Source organism: Aquarana catesbeiana, linkage group LG02 (assembly GCF_042186555.1).
Source record: "Aquarana catesbeiana isolate 2022-GZ linkage group LG02, ASM4218655v1, whole genome shotgun sequence".
In the NCBI taxonomy this organism is placed as follows: Eukaryota; Metazoa; Chordata; class Amphibia; order Anura; family Ranidae; genus Aquarana; species Aquarana catesbeiana.
In genome coordinates this window covers 552,436,012-552,449,025 of record NC_133325.1, presented here as the reverse complement: position 1 = coordinate 552,449,025, position 13,014 = coordinate 552,436,012, and positions in this window count along the sequence as shown.

Genomic DNA, 13,014 nt, shown 5'->3' with positions numbered 1-13,014 from the left:
TGACACTGTCCCCCTTGTCCACCTGTTGGAGCACACGCTGCGTGGAATAATGGACAGGGCACTTGAGGCAGAACAGAGGCAGGAAGAGGAGGACTTCCTTAGCTCTCAAGACCCCCTTTATCCAGACAGTGTTCCTGCGTGCCCGCCGATCACACAGGAAGAGGACGAGGAGGAAGAGGAGGAGGAGGAAGATTGTGTCAGTATGGAGGTGGAGCCTGGCACTCAGCATCAGCAGCAGTCTTTAAGGGATCAGTCCCAAGAAACACATGGACTTGTACGTGGCTGGGAGGAGGTGGCTGCGGACCATGTCGTTCTTAGTGACCCAGAGGACTCCGGACCGAATGCCTCAGCAAACCTACGCTGCATGGCCTCCCTGATCCTGCAAAGCCTGCGTAAGGATCCTCGTATTCGTGGTATCAAGGAGAAGGACCAATACTGGCTGGCAACCCTCCTTGATCCACGTTACAAGGGTAAGGTTGCGGACCTTATCTTGCCATCGCAGAGGGAGCAGAGGATGAAACATCTTCGGGAGGCCTTGCAGAAAGGTCTGTGCAACGCGTTCCCAGAGACTGGGAGGTTACAAACTCCTGTTTCTGGACAACGTGTTGCTGAGGCTTCGGTCAGTCAAAGAAGGAGTGGTGGAGAAGGTGGCCGTCTGACCGATGCGTTCAGACAATTTTTTGGTCCGCAGCCCCAAGGTATGATCGGTTCCAGCAACCATCGCCAGCGTCTGTTTTATATGGTGCAGGAATACCTAGGGGCAAGATCAGACTTGGACACCTTTCCCACCGAAAATCCTCTGGGTTACTGGGTCTTGAGGATGGATCACTGGCCAGAGCTTGCACAGTATGCAATTGAGCTACTGGCCTGTCCTGCATCCAGTGTTCTTTCGGAACGCACATTCAGTGCTGCTGGAGGCGTGGTAACCGATCACAGGGTGCGTCTGTCCACCGACTCGGTCGATCGGCTGACCTTCATAAAAATGAATGAGTCTTGGATCACCACCAGCTACCAAGCACCTGATGCTGATGTAACCGAATAATTTTTTTTGAAATCTCAGATCCCTTCAAAGACTGCCTATGCTGATGCTGAGTGACTATCCCTGAGTAATTATCCTCTTCCTCCTCAATCATCACGCTGATAGCTTGTAAGAACATTTTTGGTTCTGGGCGCCACCACCAGTGCCTAAGGCCCAATTTTTCAGCCCCTGTTTAACAGGGGCGTGTAATTACAATTTTTGATGTAATACTTTGCAGCAGGGCTCGTTCCTGCATTCCAACTAGAGTGTCTGTGAGGGGTTGCAGTGTTGTGGCACCAGCACCAGTGCCTAAGGCCCAATTTTTCTGCCCCTGTCTAACAGGGGCGTGTAATTACAATTTTTGATGCAATACTTTGCAGCAGGGCTCGTTCCTGCGTTCCAACTAGAGTGTCTGTGAGGGGTTGCAGTGTTGTGGCACCAGCACCAGTGCCTAAGGCCCAATTTTTCTGCCCCTGTCTAACAGGGGCGTGTAATTACAATTTTTGAAGCAATACTTTGCAGCAGGGCTCGTTCCTGCGTTCCAACTAGAGTGTCTGTGAGGGGTTGCAGTGTTGTGGCACCAGCACCAGTGCCTAAGGCCCAATTTTTCTGCCCCTGTCTAACAGGGGCGTGTAATTACAATTTTTGAAGCAATACTTTGCAGCAGGGCTCATTCCTGCGTTCCAACTAGAGTGTCTGTGAGGGGTTGCAGTGTTGTGGCACCAGCACCAGTGCCTAAGGCCTAATTTTTCAGCTCCTGTTCAACAGGGGCATGTAATTACAATTCTTGATCTAATATTTCACAGCAGGGCCCTGTGAGGGCTTACAGTGTTGTGGCCACAGCAATACCTAAGGCCCAAATTTCTGCTGAGTATATAGGGCAGGACCCTACTTTCAAACATCTAACTTACAAATGACTCCTACTTGCAAACGGAAGGAGACAACAGGAAGTGAGATGAAATCTACCCCTAGGAAGGGAAATTCTCTCCTGTAAGAGTTAATATGGGAAAACAATTTCTCCTTTCCACTGATGCTTTCCAATCCTTGTTCCACAAAAAAACCCAAATTTTCAAAAAACATTTTTCATTGGGACAAAAAAGTGAGGTGAAATCTTCTGAAGAGGAGGAAAGACAGCAAAACAAATGTCACAGGGGTGATAACCCTTCCCTATGTTTTCCAAAAAGCTTATAAAAGATTTTTTGGCTGGAGCTAAACACGTTAAAAATGTTCAAAATTACAAACAGATTCTACTTAACAACAAACCTACAGTCCCTGTCTTGTTTGCACTGCTGTTCAGAGTATATAGGGCCTGGTGGCCCCACACCTTTCCTTATTTTAATTTGGGTGCGGGGTTCCCCTTAATATCCATACAAGACCCAAAGGGCCTGGTAATGGACTGGGGGGTACCCATGCCGTTTGTCTCACTGATTTTCATCCATATTGCCATGACCCGACATGACATTAAACCCGCAAGCAGTTTTAAATGAGATTTTTTCCTTTAAAAATGACATTTGGTGCAGGGACTGTTCTAAACATGGGAAACACGCGTCACTTTACAGGCATACTATAGACACCCCCCAGGTACGATATTTAAAGGAATATTTCACTTTTTTTTTTTACTTTAAGCATCATTAAAATCACTGCTCCCGAAAAAACGGCCGTTTTTAAAAGTTTTTTTTGCATTGATACATGTCCCCTGGGGTAGGACCCGGGTCCCCAAACCCTTTTTAGGACAATACCATGCAAATTAGCCTTTAAAATGAGCACTTTTGATTTCGAACGTTCGAGTCCCATAGACGTCAATGGGGTTCTAACGTTCGTGCGAACTTTCGGTCCGTTCGCGGGTTCTGGTGCGAACCGAACCGGGGGGTGTTCGGCTCATCCCTATTCCCCATAAACGTTTACTGCACAAATTAAGGTCTGTCGGCATAGACCAAAGGAAGAGTACATGGATTGAAAACTGGCTACAGGGGCGAGTTCAGAGGGTAGTGATAAATGGGGAGTACTCGGAATGGCGTGGTGTGAAATGTGGGGTCCCCCAGGGTTTTGTCCTGGGACCAATCCATTTTAATTTACTTGTAAATGATCTGGAGGATGGGATAAACAGCTCAATCTTAATATTTGTGGACGATACTAAGCTAAGCAGGGCAATAACTTCTACGCAGTATGTAGAAACCTTGTAAGAAGATCTAAACAAATTAATGGGGTGGGCAGCCACATGGCAAATGAGGTTTAATGTTGAAAAATGTAAAATACAGGCATACCCCACTTTTAAGTATGCAATGGGGTTTATTTACTAAAGCTGAAAAGTGCAAAATCAGGCTTCCTTCTGCATAGAAACCAATGAGCTTCTAACCCCAGATTGTTCAATTAAGCTTTGGTAATAAAACCTGGAAGCTCATTGGTTTCTATGCAGAAGTGAGCCTGATTTTGCACTTTCCAGCAGTAAATAAACCTCATTGTGTACTTAAAAGTGGGGTATGCCTGTAATGCATTTGGGTGCCAAAAATATGATGCAATTTACTCGCTAGGGGGAGAACCTCTGGGGAAATTTAGGATGGAAAAGGACCTAGGGGGTCCTAGTAGATGATAGGCTCAGCAATGGCATGCAATGCCAGGCTGCTGCGAGCAAGGCCAACAGAATATCGGCATGCATTGAAAAATGGGAAATGGGGAAAAGAAACCGAACAGTCATAAATATAATTTCATAAGTATGACAACAAATGTGTCATAATTGCTTAAAAACGAAATATTATTAAATTAAAATATAATAATAAACATAGTGAAAATTAGATAAATGACATGATATTCAGAAAGAATTTTTGCATAGAATGAATGAGCCCTTAGCGCTGATGCGGGGCTCCATGGGACAGTACAGAGGGTGGTAGTATGTTCCGCTGTTTCTCCCCCTCTGTTTTTGCTGTTTGGATTGCCCCAGGTGATGGCAGATTGCAGAGCGGCATGGCAACAGTTTCCGATTGGCTGAATCGGGTGGGTTTGAGCCGGGCTGTGGTTATAAAAGCTGGCAGCTTTCCCGCTCTGTTCCCCGCCTGAGGAGACCCGCTGAAGACGGACCCCCTGTGCTCCAGACAGCGTTATCTGAAGGATGGAAGAGCTGCTGCGCCATCTTGTCCACAAAGCCGAGAGGGGCGGAGTGGTTAAGGCGGTGCTTGGAGGAGGAAGCAGTCCCGTTGGCGTCAGCTTCGGCTGATTTAGGGCAAGCTCAGTCTGTGCCCACTGAAGTAATTTAAATGACAGTCAACCAGCTCCCCTGCTGGCCAGAAGAGAGGTCGCAAAGGTAACAAGGGAAAGATGTTGAGAAGGGAAGATTCTCCCTCTTCCCCTGTGAAAGAAAATATGAAACAGGTAAGGTCACGCTCCTTAAACAGAGCCAGAATGGAATCACCTCAGATAGCTTCTGAGGGCATATCCTTGTGAGGTGCAAACATCTGGGCAGCCTGTTAGCGTGGACCATAATTCTGGTGAGAGAAACGATTTACATTTAATAGAATGAGGTAAAGTAGTTGGTTCTTTAGCCCATGTACTTGCTAAAATGGGTGAACCTATTAATATTGGTATTGTTGGTAATGTATGGAGTGACGGTGGCTCAAGTGGTTTAACTGTATCAGATAATGCTGTTTTTCACAGGGTAACCCCACCACGTCAGGGGTTACCTGTTAATAATACCAATATTGTTCCCTCTATGACTCTTTCTGTTTATAATCCTACATTTTCCTTACCTGTTAAAACTCTGGTTTCTGAATCCTGTTTTAAAGAGGCTCTACCCTGCGAATTATCTCCTCTGGGATATCATTTATCCACTGCTGTTAAAGAAAAATATGGCGTGGAGAATTCATAGATATTTTAACATTGCTCCTGTCATCTAAGGAATTTCTGTTGAAATCTGATAAAAGAATGGATGACAGGTCTGAGGAGGATAGGGGGAGGGTAATTCTCCGATTTTCGGAACTGGCTTCAGGCCTTTTGTATTTTTGCTTCTGTTATGGACAAACGTTTTCCTGATGAATGCTCAGGATTGTTTCAGCACTGGGATATAGTGGCGGAGGCATACCGCCACTTTGGTGCCATTTCCTGGTTCAATTATGTTGAGAGCTTTAGGCAAAAGCTCTCGATTCATCCGCCCCTCCGCTGGGGGTAAAAGTTGTAAGGCTGTGGCTGAACTTGATGCTGCCACAAAGACCTCAATATACACAGAGACCACAAATGGCGAATGTTCAGTTGACTTTTCGTAAAGGAGTATGCTTTGCATATAATGATTCCCAATGCAAATTTTTATCAAACTGCAGATATAAGCACAAATGCTCATCTGGCATCCCGCTGTTTTAGAAAATCAGCTAACACATCTCAGTCAAGAGACAATAATTCAAAGGGCATGGACACCAGTGAGATTGGCAAAAATGCTGCTCTGGTTAGATCAGTATCCAGACCGCAAGATGGCGGACCTTCTTTATGAAGGATTTAAGTTTGGTTTTAGTCACTGCTTTTGTAGGGCAATGTTGTCTTCTGGTAAAATTTACTTTCCGTTCTTGCACACCCTTGATATAGTCAGAGTAAAAATTTCTAAGGAGTTAAGGAAGGCAGAATTGCTGGATTTTTCCTTCTCCCCCTTTTTAAGTTTTCCTTTATCCCCTTAGGCCTGGTCCCAAAATAATAAAAAGAGCCAGGTTCTTTTCGGGTGATTCATTGTTTATCCTTTCCTCTTTGAAATTCTCTAAATGATGAAGTAGCGGACTTTCTATCGACAGTGTCCTATGCTTCTTTCGAAGAAGCTCTTTGTCTTTTAAAGCAATTTGGCAAAGCATCTTTTATGTCAAAAGCGGATATAAAATCTGCATTTTACCAGTCAACCCCATAGGTTTTAACTCACTTTTTTTTTTTTGAGGATAAATTCTATTTTCATAAGTGCATGCCCATGGGTTTTCCAAATCTTGCAGTTATTTTGAGGCCTTTTCAACATTTTGCAGTGGGTTTTGTTACAAAATTCCCCTCAAGGTGGCGCTATCCATTATTTAGAGGATTTGTTATTTATAGGCCCCGTCGAAGCTCAGGTTTGTTCTGAAATGTTGAATTGTTTTCTCAACATTTGTGAGTCTTTTGGCATTCCCATAGCCAATGAAAAAACAGTGGATCCAGTGACGGTTATTGAATTTCTGGGCATCACAATTGACTCTGTCACCATGGAATTCCATTTGCCGATGGAAAATATTATACAAATGAGGTTCATGATCGCTAAGTTTTGTCTAAAGACGGGTTCTGTTGCGGGATGTTCAGTCCTTGTTAGGTCTCTTTGCGTTTGCGTCTAGAGTAATCCCTGTAGCCAGAAGCTTTTCTTGGAGATTTGCCCTAGCCACTAGGGGTCTTTAAAATCTTTTTTCACATGTCTCCATTACTCGGCCAATTAAGGAGGATCAATTCTTGATCAACTTTAATGGCCGTGCAGTATGGCAGAGCGAATTCATTAAAGATTGTGATATTCGCCTGTTTACAGATGCATCTGGTTAGGTTGGTTTTGGTGCCTTCCTGGATGGTCATTGGTGTGCTAAGGAATGGTCTGAGTCGTGGAGGTCACCAGATATTAGCTGTAATTTAGTCTTCTTAGAATTGTTTCCGGTAGGGGTGGCTATTACTATTTGGAAGGAATTCTTTGAGAATATACAAGTTATATTACACATGGATAATAAAGGAGTATTTCTGTGAGATTGCCGAGTCCTTATCTCGTTCGCAGTTCCAGAGGTTTTCTGGAACTCGCTCCAGAGGTGGACCAGGAAGGATTCCCTTGCTCAGAATTTCTCTGGGGCCTGATTTGGGAATAATTGAAGAAAATATAAGAAATTCCATTGCTCTTAAAACTTGGGAAGAATACTCACAAGCTTGGTTCAGATGGTGTAATTTTTGTGAAGAGTCTATTTTTCTTTTAATATGGTTAGTGCACACATGGTGTTATGTTTTGTCTCCTCGCTAATTGCAACCAAACTTAGCCCTGCTTCGGTTGGCAAAATAGTAGCAGGGGCCTCATTCTTTTTGAAAATGTCAGGACTTCCTGCCCTTAATTCCTTTTTCCAGGCAAACGAATAAGCTGAAAGGCTTCAGAAGATCCTCTCCAGCTGTTGACAGTAGACGCCCTATTTCCTCTGATTTATTGGTAAAATTATGACTGCACTGGAATCAGTTTGCTTTTCCTCTTTTGAGACTTTGCTGTTTAGAACAGCATTTGTTATTGCATTTTGGTGCTCTTAGATTAGGGGAATTCACAGCACCTAATAAATCTTCTTCCTTTTTCGTTTGCAGACATCTCTGTTTCAGAAGATTCAGTTGGGATTTTATCTATGGTTCCAAGATGGATCCATTAGGCAAAGGTTGTTGGTTAATTCTTTATAGAGCCCCTTTTGAAGTCATATGTCCAGTTTTTAGAGTTACTCAGTATCTTTCTTCTCGACCCCCTTTTTACGGGTTTATTCTTTATTCATATTAATCTATCTCCATTAACTAGATACCAGTTCCCATCTGTCCTGTCTTCTTGCCTAAAGAAACTTAACCTTTCTGGTTTTCATTTCTCTTCGCATTCATTTAGGATTGCAGCGGCTACTGAAGCCAGCCTTCTCGGGTTTTCTAAAGATGCTTTAAAGCAATTGGGGCGTTGGGATAGTGACAGATTTAAATTGTATGTTTGTCCTGATCTTATATTTAACTTTACTTAGGTTCTTCCAAGCGCGTCATTTGGATAATAGGACATTCTTTTTATTTTGGACCAATCGGAGAGCTTCCATCAAGAATGGCACAATCAATATTGGTTTAGATGAAAGATGTTTTCAGGTTTTATGGTGGTGAATAAGGGGGCTGGAGATGGAGGAATTTAAAGGATCAGTTAATTTACTTGCTAGGACAGTGGCTTTCTCCCGATGTAATTATAATTCATGCCGGGGGTAATGACAGTTTGATAGTTTTTCAGAAATAGTGCCAAGACGCCTTTGGTCAGATTTAAGTAATCTTCATTATGTAGACAGGATTTGGAAACGCGTAAATAGAACCATATGCAACTTAGTCATTTCTCAGGGCGTTTTTTTCTTATCGCCATATAGACCTTGTTTATACAGAATTGATTTTGTACACCTGTCGGAGGTTGGTTTAGACTTTCTTATTTTAGGTTTACAAAACATGATTGAGCAGGCTGCGGCATTTTTGGAGGCTTCAGCCACTCAGTTTTTGAGTGGCTTTCAGCTGTTGGGTTTGTCATCCAGTTCAGTTCTGGATGGACTATGTGATATCATTAATAAATTAAATAATTTATGGTTATGGAATTTTAAGTTTAAAGATTTTGTTATGAATGATTATTGTTCATCTTGGGTAACCCCTTAATAAATGTCGTGGCCATTATTGCCAACATGAAATTGTGTTGTGTCTCTTTATTCTATATCCTCTTTTAGTCCTTTGTGCTGTCCCATGAATGAGTACCTAGCGCTTATGCGGGGCTCCATGGGACAGTACAGAGGGCGGTAGTATGTTCCGCTGTTTCTCCCCCTCTGTTTTTGCTGTTTGGATTGCCCCAGGTGATGGCAGATTGCAGAGCAGCATGGCAACGGTTTCCGATTGGCTGAATCAGGCGGGTTTGAGTCGGGCTGTGGTTATAAAAGTTGGCAGCTTTCCTGCTCCGTTCACCGTCTGAGGAGACCCGCTGAAGACGGACCCCCCCGCGCTGTTCCCACCCTCCCTCCCTAAATATATAAATTTTGAATTTTTCATGGTATTTGTTAGTGGGGTTTGTCATCCAGTTCAGTTCTGGATGGACTACGTGATATCTTTAATAAATTAAATAATTTATGGTTATGGAATTTTAAGATTAAAGATTTTGTTATGAATGATTATTGTTCATCTTGGGTAACCCCTTAATAAATGCCGTGGCCATTATTGCCAACATGAAATTGTGTTGTGTCTCTTTATTCTATATTCTCTTTTAATCCTTTGTGCTGTCCCATGTATAATCTCAGTGTTAACTAATGAACATTGCAACTAATGAACTAATGTTAACTAATGAACGTGAGAACCAAATTTGAGAATAGATTGAAGCTTGTTTATCTTACTTGGAATAATGGCAACAATTACTGCAAAGTAGTAGATGTCTTGTGTGCTAGGGTCAACTTCTAACCCTGTATATACAGTATCCAACAAAAGTGAGTGCACACCTCACATTTTTCTAAATATTTTATTATATCTTTTCATGTGACAACACTGAAGAAATGACATTTTGCTACAATGTAAAGTAGTGAGTGTACAGCTTGTATAACAGTGTACATTTGCTGTCCCCTCAAAATAACTCCACACACAGCCATTAAGGTCTAAACTGCTGGCAACAAAACTGAGTACACCCCTAAGTGAAAATGTCCAAATTGGGCCCAAAGTGTCAATATTTTGTGTGGCCACCATTATTTTCCAGCACTGCCTTAACCCTCTTGGGCATGGAGTTCACCGGAGCTTCACAGGTTGCCACTGGAGTCCTCTTCCACTCCTCCATGAAGACATCACGGAGCTCGTGGATGTTAGAGACCTTGCGCTCCTCCGCCTTCCATTTGAAGATGAACCACAGATGCTCAATAGGGTTTAGGTCTGGAGACATGGTTGGCCAGTCCATCACCTTTACCCTCGGAAGCACTCATGCAGCCCCAGACCATGATACTCCCATCACCTTACTTGACTGTAGGCAAGACACACGTTTCTTTGTACTCCTCACCTGGTTGCCCCACACACGCTTGACACCACCTGAAACAAATAAGTTTATCTTGGCTTCATTAGACCACAGGACATGGTTCCAGTAATCCATGTCCCTAGTCTGCTTATCTTCAGCAAACTGTTTGCGGGCTTTCTTGTGCACCATTTTTAGAAGAGGCTTCTTTCTGGGACGACAGCCATGCAGACCAATTTGATGCAGTGTGCAGCGTATGGTCTGAGCACTGACAGGCTGACCCCCTCACCCTTTCAACCTCTGAAGCAATGCTGACAGCACTCATATGTCTATTTCCCAAAGACAAACTCTGGATATGACGCTGAAACACGTGCACTCATCTTCTTTGGTTGACCATGGCGAAGCCTGTTCTGAGTGGATAAGTTTGAAAAAGCCACCCTATAGAGACAATTGTAAATAATTTAACAATAAAAATAACAATTTGAGCTGCTGCTGTAGTGCAAGGTAAACGACCCCAAGTGATGAAAATATAAATGTTAAACTCAGCGCTGCTCCAATAAATAGTAAACCAATATATAATAAAGTGCCTACATCAGTATAATCAATGACATAGTATTAATTAACAATGTAAAGTGCTCAGTGCAATTATAGTGCAAAACAAATAAAGTGCAATCATATAAAGTCCATCCATATAATCATATGGTGTGTTGAACTTGTGCAAATTATGCAGTTGGTGTAGATCAAATTTTTAAAACCGTGCAAAAAAACGCTGCCTTGGTGTGCAAACAACCATCACTAGGAGGAGACCTAGAGATGGCTCTTTGCATGACAAAGCGGTGTTTTTTTGCACGGTTTTAAAAAGTTTGATGTAAGTGTAATGATTTTGGATCTTTATGAATAAATCTAGCAGTATTACACTATATATCCTTTTCTCTTTATTGCCATACGTCTGATATGGATATCCAATCACCGGATTACATCTGGATATATACCTGACGACTTTAATATATTGATGGAAGGAAGGTGATATTTTCACCCACACTGATTACATCCAGCAGCCCGAGCCATTGACAGGAGATTCTATTGCAAACTTAATACCAGGCATATTTAAAGAATTAGGTAAGTGTTTTCTTCTATAACATGTAAAAAAGTGTGAACAACATGTGGAATAAAACAGTGGCGCTTAATTCAAACAAAAAATTACACTCTTATGCCCTGTACACACGGTCAGATTTTCTGATGGAAAATGTCCGATCGGAGCGTGTTGTCGGAAATTCCGACCGTGTGTGGGCTCCATCGGACATTTTCCATCGGATTTTCCGACACACAAAGTTTGAGAGCAGGCTATAAAATTTTCCGACAACAAAATCCGATGGCGTCAATTCCAACCGTGTGTGGCCTGTTCCGACGCACAAAGTGCCACGCATGCTCAGAAGAAATTCCTAGACGGAACAGCTCGGTCTGGTAAACTTAGCGTTCGCAATGGATACAGCACTTTCATCACGCTGCAATGTTAAAAATGGTTTAATACAGCGCACTCTCTTCTTCTTTATAATGTGAGAAGAATGAAGTAGTTTTGCTGCTCATATTCACACAGACTTCTCACAAACTTATTTCTTTACTATTTATCGGGATTCCCTCAATATATTTTGATTTGTCACATCTGATAACATTTTTTTGGTGTTGTATTTTGGGTTTTTTTTTTTGTTTTAAGGCAGAATTTTTTTTTTTTTTTTGGTTTGTATTTTTTTCAAGGCTGATCTTTGTTTTCTTGTATTTTTAGTTTTACTCCAGAATATTTTTGTGTGTGTTTTGTGTGTCAAGTTACCACAACACCATTGATATGTTGTTATATTTAATCTGTAGGAGATTGTTTGGTGTTGTTGTCTCTTGTTAAATTCACATTGTACTTTAGAAATGTACCTGAATCGTCACCAACAAACTGTCCTTTTTTGAATGAAAACACACATAAGAGAGTATAATAGAAAAAAAAAACATTTATTAAGGGCTCACAACTAAACAAAGAGGGAGGCAACGCTGCAGAAACAGCAGAAATGGGTGAAGCCTTGGACCCCCAGGGCACACATCAACTATTTTCAAGCAAAATTGGTGGCCTGAGGAGTCCTTATCTAAAAGGGAGTGCAGCCTGGTCCAGAAGTCTCAGAGATCCGGAAAGCAGCAGATGACATCTGTGTCCCCAGGCTGTGGTCATACAAGAGACTGCATCTTTTGCCAGACCAGACTGAACCCAGGGCCATCACTCTCTCGTCTTCCTTCCATGCTTTCTTGCACGCTGTGGCTCTGGTGGTGGAGTTGTGGCAGCAGGAGGAGGAGGAGGAGGGGCCAACTCACTCAGGTGGGTATTGGGTGTTAGTTCCCCACTCACCCCCTTACTTAGGACTTTATACAGAAGGTCCTCACATATTTTGTGTTGACCCTCCTGCATGCCATGCAGTTTTGTGGCAGCCATGCAGGCAAAGGCCTTTTCAGGAGTGGGTATGGCTCGGAGGGACGCTGAAGCCTCCTGAATTAGCCTGAGTGCAGAATCCTGCATGTGAGTCGCCTTCCTCGCTCTTTTGTATGGAAAGCGGAGGGGAGGAACCTGCGATTCGGTCAGGCTTCGACTTGTCCCAGGCTTCTCCTGGCTGACACTTAGCCCCGCCTCCTCCTGGCTGCAACTTAGCCCCGCCTCCTCCTGGCTGCCACATTCCACAGCCTCCTCCTGGCTGATGTCTTCCTGTGTATGAAAAAGGGACATTGTTTTAGTATTTGTTTCATCAATCACACACAATTTTCACCTCCTGACTGTTGTAAATTGAATGTTAACAAATATAACAGACTATCCTTCTGAGCCCAGCATTTTTCATTCTTGTCCCAATTTTGGGTGCCCACTACTGTCTATTGATATGTAAAACACTTTTTGCAATCAGCAATTAGTGATCAATAATGACATCTAGTAAACATCATTTCTTTATTGACCAGAAATCTGTAGAGGAATGCTATACCTGACTCCAGCTGGGCTCCTCCACTTCTTCCTGGCTGGAAGGCCCAGGTTGGACATCGGAAGCCTCAGCTGGGGTGGAAGGAAGAGTGGAAGGAAGAGTAGAGAGGGATTCCCTGACTTCATTGTGGTCTGACAGAAATCGCAGTCTCTCATAGTACCACAGCCTGGGGACATAAACGTCACCTGCTGCAGCTCCGGATCTCTGGGAATCCGTGACCTTCTTGCGCTCCCTAAGATAAGTGCTCCTCAGGCCACCAATTTTGGTTTTTAAATAGGGGATGGTTGCTGTGGGGA